Raw genomic sequence first — 11,577 nt, forward strand, 5'->3', positions numbered from 1 at the left:
TGGCTTTAATGCCCCTTTGGGTGAGCATAAATTCTAAGAACTTCCCAGCTTCCACTGCGAAGCTGCACTTTGAAGGATTTAGTCTCATCACATGCTTTCTTATTATGTTGAATACCTCAGCTAAGTCAGGCAAGAGGTTAATGTCTTATTTTGTCTTGAAAAGCATTTCATCCACATATACTTCCATCAACTTTCTAAGATAGAATGAAAATACTTTGTTCATTAATTATTGGTATGTGGATCCAATATTTTTTAATCCAAAAGGCATAACCACATAACAATAATTTTCTCTCGGGTAATGAAAGAGGTTTTCTCTTGGTCCGACTTATACATCAGGATTTGGTTGTATCCCGAATATGCGTCCGTAAAGGACAAGTTTCTATAACCCGAAGCCGAATCCACCAAAGCATCAATGCTGGGAAGAGGGTATGGATATTTAATACAATCTTTATTGAGGTCAGTGTAGTCGACACATATTCTCCATTTCCTATTTTGTTTCTTCACAAGTACTACATTGGCCAGCCACAAGAGGTATTTTACTTCCCTTATGAACCCAACTTCTAACAAAGCTTGGACTTGCTCTTCAACAACTTGTCCTCTTCCAGGGCCGATCTTTCACCATTTCTATTGGACAGATCGTGAGCCCAGGGAAATGGCAATATTGTGACTCTTGAGGTCGGAATATATTCTGGGCATATCGAAGGCCTTCCACACGAAGAGATCGAAGTTTTCTTGTAGGAGCTTGACGAGATCAGCCTTCAATTTTTTGTCTAAGTTATCTTCTATGTGTGTCGTTTGTTTGACCTAGTCTCTGATTTGAATCTCCTCCATTTTTCCATCAAGTTATTGCCTCAATTCTTCTCATGTTCGGACACCGGCGAGTTTGATGGTGTTGACTTCTCTACCCTTTGTGAATCTACATAGGTTCAGGCTTTCATTGTAGCATCTTTTTGCCAATTTCTAGTCTCCCTTCACGGTGGTTATTCCTTCTAAAGTCAGTAATTTCATACAGAGATGAGGGGTAGAGACGACTGCAGTATGCCAATTTAACATTGTCCGACCTATCAAAGCATTGTAGGCTGATGCTACATCAACCACAATGTATTATATACTCAAATTTCTGGACTTCATACATTTACCAAAAGTGGTGTGTAATAGAATAAATTCAAAAGGTCAAATGGGCATGTCTCCCAACCCAAAAAGAATGTCAGGATATTCCCTAAGTTCCTTTTCTTCCAACCCTAACTTGTCGAAGGCAGGGTTAAACAAGATGTCGGCCGAACTTCCTTGGTCCCCTAAAGTTCTGTGGAGATTTGCATTAGCCAGTATCATTGGGATCATGATGGGATTGTCGTGCGCTAGTGTTATTCCTTGTGCATGTTCTTTCGTGAAGGAAATAATGGGCAAGTCGGGGGCTTCAGCCTCCTCCCCGACTTGATAGAGTTCATTCAAATGCCTTTTATGGGAGGACTTAGTTATTCTACCTCCTACAAATCCTCTAGTTATCATGTGGATGTGTCTATCAGGAGTCGTGGTGGCCGATCTCGTCGACTCCTATCTTCCTCCTCTCTTTCTCTTTTTCCTTGATCATCTAATTTTTCTGCCAAGTATCGTTCTAATCGACCTTTCCTGGCCAGTTTTTCTATCACATTTTTCAAGCCGTAGTAATCGTTGGTAGAAGATACATATATCTTATGATATTTATAGTATTCTGTCTGACTTCCACCTTTCTTGTTTTTGATGGGCCGAGGAAGTGAAAGCTTCTCAGTATGGCAGCTCCTCTTGTAGATGTCAATAAGGGAGGCTCGCAGGGGGTGTAGTTATGATGTCTTTGAGGCTTGTTTGAGCTATACTCATCCTTTTTCTTGGCTTCTTTATCTCAAGCCTGGTAAGGAAGATTTTGTTTTGGAGCATGTTCTCTTAGTCAAGCAATCTCTTTCATGTTGATGTATTTTTTTGCTCGCTCTTGTACCTCGTACATGGAGGTCGGGTGTCTCTTTGATATGGATTGGGAGAATGGTACTTCTTTGAGGCTATTAACTAGCCCATTATCACTGCTTCTATAGACAGAGTTTAAATTTCTAAGAAGACTTTGTTGAATCTTTCTATGTAAGCTCGGAGAGTTTTTTCGACCTCCTGTTTGACTCCAAGGAGGCTAGAATGTGTTTGACTTTTTCTTTTTAGATGGAAAATTGAGTGAGAAACTTTCTTACAAGATCGTCGAAACAGGTTACGGACCTGGGTGGTAGGTTGTCAAACCACTTCATCGCGGCCTTGGTTATCATCATTGGGAAAGCTTTGCAATGAGTTGCATCTGATGCATCATCCAAGTACATCTGGCTTTTAAAATTGCTTAGATAGTGTCTTAGGTTGGTCGTTCCATCATAGAGGTTCATATTAGGGATCTTAAATTTTATGGGGACCCTAGCCCGCATGATCTCTTCAATGAATGGATCTTCTCCTCCAAAAGGGGTTTCTTCTCGATCTATATGATTGCTCCTATCTCAAAGGTCAGCTTCTAATTTCAAAAGCTTTCCTTCTAGTTCTCTTTGTCATTGTACTTCCCTTCTTAAGTCTCTTTTAGCTTCTCTTTGTCGCTCTATCTCCTGCTCGAGTTGTTCTAGTCGGCTATGGTGCCCGTGCACAAGTTCTATGAGTTATGTTGGATGTTGGTTCACCACGTACTTTGGTGGGTGTATCTCTAAGTTGATTCTACTGAGTTGAAGGTTTCGCAAAGTCCCCTCCCATTAGAATTGTCTGCTCTATCTTATCACGGGGGTATTATTATTGCAGGATCGTGGTTGTGACGTCCTGGCTTAGATTTGGATGCCGTATGTTCGTCTTCGGGTTGATTATTTGCTATAGTTGTGTGTAAACTTCCAGGTCCCCAGCAATGGCACAAATGTTTCAAGGGTTATCGAAAATTGGGTTACTTTTGGGCCCAAATGTGAGGTCCAAACACTTTGGGGCAGTGTCCAACATCTACTGGTGTCAAGGTGCCGCCGTCCAAGTTTCTCGTGAGGAGGTGAGGGTGGGGGTGGTACCTACAAGGGACTCTGATACTTAAGTTAGCAAGGATTTTATGTAGGTTTTTAGTAGATTGGGTTCAAAAAATCCCTGAAAGTGTCAGGATATTTATAGGTGTAGATATAGAGTCGATAACCATCTTTTGAATAGTTTCACCTTTGATGGTGAATAACCGTCTTCTTTATTAGGGAGATTGTTGGGATCTCCCTTCTAGATGAAGGGAAGAGATTGTAGGAGTTAGTTTATTTGATTCAAGTAGATAAGGCCAAGGTTAGCATTGTCGAGCTTGACCTCCATAAGGTCGAATGGGTGCTGCCTGGTTTGTAGATTGGGCTTTCCTCACTTTAGGTCTAGTTGTATTTTGGGCCAAAGTGTGAACAAATACTAAATTAAATTTATAGTTCCACAATACAACATTAATAATGATTGAGATATTAAAATATATCAATTTTGAAAAAAAAAAGAAAGAAGAATAAATGAAAAAGAAGTATATGTTTATTGATTAAAAAGTGCATCTTATATACATTACAAGAAAAGCATTGAGTACTGTCAGAATTTCCGTCGAATTTAGCATTGCAGAGTAGCGGTGGAGTTACCATCAGATGTTACCGGCGATAACGGCATTGAATTTGTAAGGTTAAGTAATTACTTGCGGAGTTACATTTCCAACAAAAAATTTGCCGGTAATATTTAGAGGGAAACAAAAAATAAATTGGCGCGTCCTTAAGGTCGGATTTTTCAACAGAAAAATTTGACAGAAAACCCACTTAGTGTCGGATAAAGCCGATGGTTACTTGAACAGTAAATTCATAGCACGAACCCTCTTCCCCCATCATTCGAATTTCACACACACATACTCTCTATCTCTCTCTCTCTCTCTCTCTCTCTTGCCCTTATTCCTCCATCTCTCTCTCCACCCCTCTATCCCTCTGCCCATTCTCTCTCCAACCATCTTGCCTTCCCTGCCGCCGCGGGCCACTATAAGCCACCGCCTCTCCCATCTCTTTCTTTCCTTCTCTCTCTAACCCACGCTAGCTCGGCCCCTGTCATGGAGCCCTTATTCCTAGCTCATTTTGGATAGCTTCCAACTCTTGTGACTATTCGTTTGCCGCTTGTCGCATCGACAACATCATAGTGCCACTGCAACTCCTTTCATCTTCTTTGTTCCGTTCCATTTTGGCAACTCAGGTTATTACTCTATTTTTAATTTCTGTTTTAGTTAATTTTAGTTTTATTAATCTAATTTCTTGTTTGTTAGTTAGTTAGCATTATTTTTCTATTAGTGGATTTTAAGTGGTTGGAATAGGTTAGATTAGATTAGGTTATTAAGTTTTGAATTGCTGAAAAATGTTTGGATTATGCTTGGTTGTTGTCAATTTTGAATTATTTGTTACTGGGGTTGATTGTTGATTTGGAATTGGAACTGTTAATTGCTATTTGATATTAATTTTGCATGTTTAATATTTGTGCATGCAAAGTGTTAGCAATATGCCTCATAGGTTTTAATGTAATTTTTGGTCTAATTCTTGAAAATGAATGCTCGTTTGCATGTTATGATTGTTATTACGCATTGATAATGGAATTTGATTTATTTTTAATTGACCAAAACTTTTGAATTTTTTAATGATTTAGGCATGTATTTAATAGCACAAGGTTAATTAAGTGGGTCCTTTTTAACCCGATTAGGTCAACCTTGTATGTTTAATTCGTTTTGGGTTATATTAGGAATAAATTTCAAATGTTGAAATTAATTGGTTTGATTTTTGTTCCTTATTTAGTTCTGAAATTAGGGTACTGAACTTTTTTTAGACCTAGGAATTTCTAAAATTCTAAACTTAGGTTACTGGACTTGTTTAGTTTCAATTTTAAGTAGAACATGTTCTGATTTATTCCTTAGTTAGTTCTGATTTATTCCAATTCTAATTAAAACATGTTTTGATTATTGTTGATTTGTTCTGAACTAGTTATTATAATTTATAAAGTTGATTTGTTTTTCTAAATTTCTGATGATTGTTAATCATTGTGTTGATTATTGTTGATTTGTGTTGATTTAGTTCTGTTTGTGGGATTTCTAAACTAAGTTTAACGTAGATAATTGGTATGCTATTTGTAGACATGACGATAGGTGAAGGTTTAGCGGATCAGGCTACTGGTCATGGATGTGGTAGAGAGAGGGTTTCTTTTGGTACCCCAAGGAATTCTGGATCCTCTCCCTCTACTCTGACCACCCCAGTGATGTCACAGGCTGTGGGTTTAGCGGACCAACCATTCATCATGGTCTCTAATCCCAACTACGTCCCTCTGTCTACAGCAACAACGCCGCCTCCAACCGCTCAACAGCCCACTACCACGGCGACTTTGCCCCCAGCGACAAAAGCCGCAACCCTGAAGTCCTCTTATGGAAGCGAGGCAACTGATGCCCCTCCACCATTTCCCATCATAGGTTGACGATTTAGCCTGATGGTGGCATGGTGTAAGTACCACCTTAAGTCTTCTATATTTTTTTATTATCAAATTGCTGAAAGTGTCTGATTATTGATTCTAGTTTAGTGGATTTAGGATTGTAGGTTTGAATGGATGAATGTGTGTCATGTTTTTTTATTATTGAATTACTGAAAGTGTCTAATTATTGATTCTAGTTTAGTGGATTTAGGACTATAGATTTCACTGGCTGAAAATGTTTCATATTTTCTGATTATTGAATTGCTAAAAATATTAGTTGTTCATTGATTGTTATATTTGGTGTTGTTTAATTTAATTGTTGATGGAAAGAGTTTGTGGTGCATCCTAGTTATAGATGAAACTCTGTTAAAATTTCTATAAAAATCTCTATATATTATGGTTATTTGCTTTTGAAGTTTTAATTTATATTGCCATATTAGTTGTTTGTGGATTGTTGATAAGTTCGCGTCGAACAATAACGCATGTACTTAGAAGATGACCAACATCATCAAGCTAATGTACGACCATCCTTGGCCCAACTATAAGAAGATCCCTTTTGATTAATTTTTTTTTAGTTTCAAGCCTTTTTAGCGAGTTTATATCTTCTATTTTGATTAAGTAGTTTTAAAAAATTTTGTGTAGCTGCACTTTATATGGGACCCTTCTCACGATGCCCTCATTAGGAAGATCTACAACTATCGAATGGGTTGGCGACTGCAGCAGATGCTGGAGGATGTTCGTGAGGAGCGGGACCACATGACGACCTGGCTCCCACTGAAAATAAAGAAGGATCTGTTAGTTCACTAGGAGACCGATGGGGAGTTCAAGCATGGGTATCTCACCAACAGAGCTAACAAGGCATCAGCTAGCTAGGTCGTCCAAGTATACCGATGGCTCAATGACCTTCATCAAGATTAAGACCAGGCTAGTATATAGTATCTTAAATTTTGTTATTAACTTAGTTATATTCTTTAACATATCATTACTAGTCATCATAATTATATTGTTTCAACACAACATGTGTAGTCGAAGTCGTTAGATCGTGAGGCTACATTGGTAGAGATGTTCAAGTACACCTACACGTTGAAGAAGAATAAAGCGAGATTTGTTGATTAGCGGTCTCAAGATCATTATGTAAGTAAACATACATCTGATCTTCTAATATAAAATTAGAGATTAACTGTATAGTTGTCGTACTAATCACAATAACATGTATTACGCAGGAGTCCTACACGTAGAGACTATAGGCCGTGACTTAGTAATCTCAGCAAAATAGGAAGGACGCTGCCGATGGATTTACTACTTCAGTCGTCGATCCCAAAGCAGTTTTCCCTGAGACTGCCTCAATGTTGTACAAGAACTATGTACACGGGCTGGGGTCGTTCTTCACTAGTAGCATCCACACCTCCACGTTGAGACCATCATTCGCCTCTACCACTAGTAGAGCCATTGAGCCAGAGGATGGCATCGATTTGAGGCTGCAGGTGCAGGAGCTCACCCGCAATCTTCACTAGTAGGCTCAGAAGCTGAACAATTATTGGGAGAGGTATTAGGAGATCCTCACATGCGTGACAGACACGGATTACCTTAGGCTAGAGTCGAGCGAACAGATGGAGCAGCTTCAGCGGATGGAGGCTCAGATAGAAGTATACCAGGCTCAGATGTGCCCCACTGCCATCATCCCTACTGGTGGCACATAGACATCACCGTCTTCGGTGCCACCTTATCAGGGTTATAGGAACGACGACGACGAGGAGGACTACCTGGATCTTTAGTGATTAGTGTTTTGTTTTATTATTTCATTATATTTATTTGATTTACTTGGTTTTTAATTTATTTGAATATTTTATTATTTATTTTAAAAATAAGTTTCTATTATTTATAAATTGACTATTAATTGTGTAAAAAATAAATTTAAATAAAAAGTTAAAATTGACCATTTATTTCATAATTTTTTTAAAAAAAATTGACATTATCGTCGGATTTGCCGAGGGAATAATCCGACGATAATAGTGCAAGAAATAACATATTGTGGCACCAATATTACTGTCGAAAAAATCCGTCGATAACCAAATAATTTTTCGAACAGGTAATTTATCGTAGAATATGACAACAATTATTGTCGAACGAAAAAATTATGATGGTAAATATTTACTGACGATGTTTATACTATCTGTTTTCTTCTGACAATAACTTAATTACCGTTGGATTTTGTTCATTTTTCGACAAAAAATTTGATCATAGTCAGCATTATATGTCTTTCTTGATTTGTTCTGAACTAGTTATTATAATTTATAAAGTTGATTTGTTGTTCTGAATTTCTGATGATTGTTAATCATTGTGTTGATTATTGTTGATTTAGTTCTTTGTTATATTTCTAAACAAAGTTTAACGTAGATAATTGGTATACTATTTGTGAACATGACGACAGGTGAAAGTTTAGCCGATCATGCTACTGGTCATGGACGTGGTAGAAGGAGGGTTTCTTTTGGTACCCCTATGAATTCTGAATCCGCTCCTTCTACTCTGACCACCCCAGTGATGTCACAGACTGCGAGTTTAGCATTCATCATGGTCTCTAACCCCAACTACGTCGTCCATCTGTCTATAGTGACAACGCCGCCTCCAACCGCTCAGCAGCCCACTGCCACGACGACATTGCCTCCAGTGACAAAAGCTGTAATGTAAGAACCCGCGTTTTCACGTAAAATCATTTTAATAAAATAATTTTAGTGCCTAGAATAGATTCAAAAGAAGTTTTAATTTGAAAATAAAAATGTGAAATTTGATTTCAGTGAATTTTTCTGAGTTGAAAAATGTATTTCTTTCGAAAAGTTTTTGTAAAATTGTGTACTGGTGCTTAAGCTGGTAGTACCGGCTCTAGACTATACAGTACCTCGTATTTTGAAAATAATATTTTGAAAATTGATTTATTGTTTTGAAAAGAGAAAAATAATTTAGAATCGAAAATCGGACACTAATCTTAAAGGTTTTGGCCCAAAGTAGGCCAAACGGATCAAAAACGCTAACAGGTTGGACCGGACCCAAACCGGGCCCAAGGTCCAACATATATAAGCTCACTTAATGAGCTTTTCAGCTCATTCATGCCCTCATTTGATGAGAGGGGCGCTGATAAGAAGAGAGAAGAGAGGAGTGGGGGTTTCAATATACACTTCCACCTTGCAGGAGCCATAACTTTTGATCCGGACTTCCGATTGACGATCCGTTTAGGTCACGTGAAGCTCTTGTTAAGCTCTACATTTTTATCCAAAAAAATTGGTAAGAAATCACGTCTCACTTCCCAGTTTTGTGCCCTAGATTTTTGCATTTTTGAGGTTATGGTTTTGAGTAGATTTTGTGGTTTTGCTTGTTTATGTGATTTGTAGTAGCAGGTAATTGTTGGGTTTTACCCCTACTCTCGTTGGATAAGGTAAGGTTTTACTAAACCGTTGTGTTTAGTTGTTTTGTGTATCTTAGGTTGCGATTTTGGTGATATATGTGTTGTTAGTTTGAGCATTGGTATTTGTTGGTGTTGGTTGAGGCTTTGGATCAAGCTTGATGGCTTCATTTGGTGTTTGGTGCGTTTGGGAATCGGCCAAGGTATGATTTTAGTTTCTTTTATGTAATATGTAATGTTCATGGACACTTAGGCTAGTAGCCCATAGGATAGAATTGAATTGGATATGTGGTTGTAGTGGTATATGTATGATGATGGTAATTGTTAAGGATTATTGGTGCTAATGATGTATTATGATGTTGGTTAATGTTAGTTATTGTTTAGTGATAAATTGTTGGAATTGATGAGGATTTATAGTGGTTGTCGATGTTGGTTGGTTGATGATACTTGATGAATTGATTTTGTAAATGTTACTAAATAATGATATTGAGATATGAGGTATATTGAATTTTGAAAGAATGTATATTGTTGATTTTTTTGGGTACAAAGCATGAATGAGGTCGTTGATGAAGATTGATAGTGAAAGAATGATGATCGATGAAGGTGTTGGTGGGGGACTAATTATAGTGTTTTATAATTGATGTTTGAATTGATGAGTGTTAAAGGGGTTGATAATTTGAGATATTAAGTGTTGGATGTGATATAGTTGAATAATTATGGAAATGGTGAGAAGTCATGTTGATGTTAATAAGGTTAATGGAAATTTGGAAAATGTGGATTAGGTTGGATTTAGAATGGTTGAATGGTTTAGAAGGTGGTGTGAGTGAGAAAATGGTTGAGGTAGTGGTTGTATGAATTTTTGGACTGTTTTGGTATGGTTGATATGTGATTGAATTGGTATTGGATTGAGGTTACGTTAAAATTGAGGTTATGTGGTTTTTTGGTAAAAAATGGATTTTTTGGTGAACTTTGTTTGATCATAACTTTTGCCTCGATTTTCAAAATTTGTTGAATTTAGTTTATATTTGAAGATTGTTGAAAACCCTTCAATTTGATATAAAGTTTGCAAAATTTAGAATTTTGTAGAGGAAGTTATGATCATTCAAAGTTGGTGTTGAAAATCTGAAATTCTGCAAAGTTGCAAAATTTCAGGATTTATGATATGTGCGCATACACAACCCTGCAAAAATGTTATTCTGTTCGGACGCACAGACCTGTGCGTACCCACAGACAGGGGAAAGGGCTCTGGTAGCAGCGCTAGCATAGGTTGTGCGCGCGCACATTAATGAAGAATTACGACTTGTGCGGACGCACAAGTCAGGAAGGGACGTCTATTAGGGGCGCTCGCACAGCTTGTGCGAGTGAATATACTTTATAAATTTTAGTACCTGTGCGTATGCACACTTTCAAAATCTTCCTGGGCGTGTGCACGCACACCCTTGTGCGGACGCACACACCCTGTTTCATAATTTTAAACTTTGTTTTCAACTATTTCACCATCCCGACAAGGTTGTAAGCTTCTATAACACCATTTTAAGACTCTTTGACTTATTTTCGTTTAGTAGAACATGGAAAAATCCCTATGGGGTTTGATTTGGGTTTTCTCTGAATACCTAGCAAACGGAGGTTTAGGTTTCTGGTGTATTGTAGAAGAGTTAGTTGAGAGGGAAGGAAGAGTGGTGCATATGGTGATTGTTGACAATGAATTGGGAAATTGATGAACTAATGAGCCCGGAATGGAAGTAATGAATTGATGATGGTTATGATGAGTTGAAGACTCAAAGAAGAATGATGATCTTGTTGAATAATGAGAGTGTGCCAGGCACTATATCCTTGGGTTATGTATGAGAATGTGCAGGGTCTTATGTCTTTGGGATTGAACTATTTTTGATAATCTTTTCTGCTGCAAGAGTGTGCCAGGCACTATATCCTTGGGTTACGCATGCAAGTGTTTCCGGCACTATATCCGTGGGTGAATAGAGTGTGTCCGGCACAATATCCATGGGTTAATAGAGTGTGCCCGGTGGTGCTCTCAAACGTGAATCACATTTTGTCACAACTTCGCACAACTAACCAGCAAGTGCACTGGGTCGTCCAAGTAATACCTTACGTGAGTAAGGGTCGATCCCACGGAGATTGTTGGTATGAAGCAAGCTATGGTCATCTTGTAAATCTTAGTTAGGTGGATTTAAATGGTTATAATGGTTTTCAAAAATACAAAGATAAATAAAACATAAAATAAAGATAGAGATACTTATGTAATTCATTGGTGGGAATTTCATATAAGCGCATGAAGATAATGTGTTCCTTCTGAATCTCTGCTTTCCTACTACTTTCATCCAATCATTCTTACTCCTTTCCATGGCAAGCTGTATGTAGGGCGTCACCATTGTCAATGGCTACTTCCCATCCTCTCAGTGAAAATGGTCCAAATGCTCTGTCACAGCACGGCTAATCATCTGTCGGTTCTTGATCATGTCGGAATAGGATCCATTGATCCTTTTGCGTCTGTCACTACGCCCAACACTCGCAAGTTTGAAGCTCGTCACAGTCATTCAATCCCTGAATCCTACTCGGACCACAGACAAGGTTTAGACTTTCCAGATTCTCAAGAATGCTGCCAATGGATTCTAGCTTATACCACGAAGACTCTGATTAAGGAATCCAAGAGATACACGCTCGATCTAAGGTAGAATGGAAGTGGTTGTCAG

This window comes from Arachis hypogaea, chromosome 10, assembly GCF_003086295.3.
Source record: "Arachis hypogaea cultivar Tifrunner chromosome 10, arahy.Tifrunner.gnm2.J5K5, whole genome shotgun sequence".
Taxonomy (NCBI): Eukaryota; Viridiplantae; Streptophyta; class Magnoliopsida; order Fabales; family Fabaceae; genus Arachis; species Arachis hypogaea.